Source organism: Condylura cristata, unplaced genomic scaffold, assembly GCF_000260355.1.
Source record: "Condylura cristata isolate star-nosed mole 26May11 unplaced genomic scaffold, ConCri1.0 scaffold00004, whole genome shotgun sequence".
In the NCBI taxonomy this organism is placed as follows: Eukaryota; Metazoa; Chordata; class Mammalia; order Eulipotyphla; family Talpidae; genus Condylura; species Condylura cristata.
The window spans coordinates 21,321,793-21,322,423 of record NW_004567105.1 but is presented as its reverse complement, the minus strand read 5'-3'; positions in this window follow the sequence as shown (position 1 = coordinate 21,322,423).

The window sequence follows — 631 nt, the reverse complement described above, 5'->3', positions numbered from 1 at the left end:
GTGGGGTATCTGTATTTCTAGGAGGACTAGAGTGGAACTGGAAGCTTCCTTTTCGCCTCCTCGTAAGTTCCTGGCTTTCAGCTCATTAGTAGCCGGCAAGGAGAGTTGCTTGAAGTTGTGCAACTGCTGCTTAACTTTGAACTGCGGGATTGTTGAGGCTGCTGCACCTTTGGAGACCTGCCCAGCTCCAGCCTCGAAGAAGGCGTTTGGAAGCAGGAAAAGAAAAAAAAGCGAGAGAGACAGAGGAAGGGAGGGGGACTCTATTGTATTCGGTAGTTATTTGCAGACTTGCTAAACTTTAAGAACTGCCAGCACCACAGGCATGGTAATACCCATGGAATGGGAATTTCACTCGATTTGGAAACCGCCCCCCCCCCCTTTCCACACCCAACCACACAAGGTGAACTGAACACACATAAAAGGATTAAAAGTAAATACCCCCATCTCCCAGCCAGCTTCAGTCTGAGAAAAGTAATCTGATCATGGCAAACGAGAGTGAGGGCCAAGAACTCTTCACTGAACTATTCCACACACAGAAATCCCCTGCCCGGGGTATCCGGGCTTTAAAATACCTTGAGGAAAAGCGAAGCCTGACAGACTCCACATCACTTGGAAATGTGAGCCACCCCCT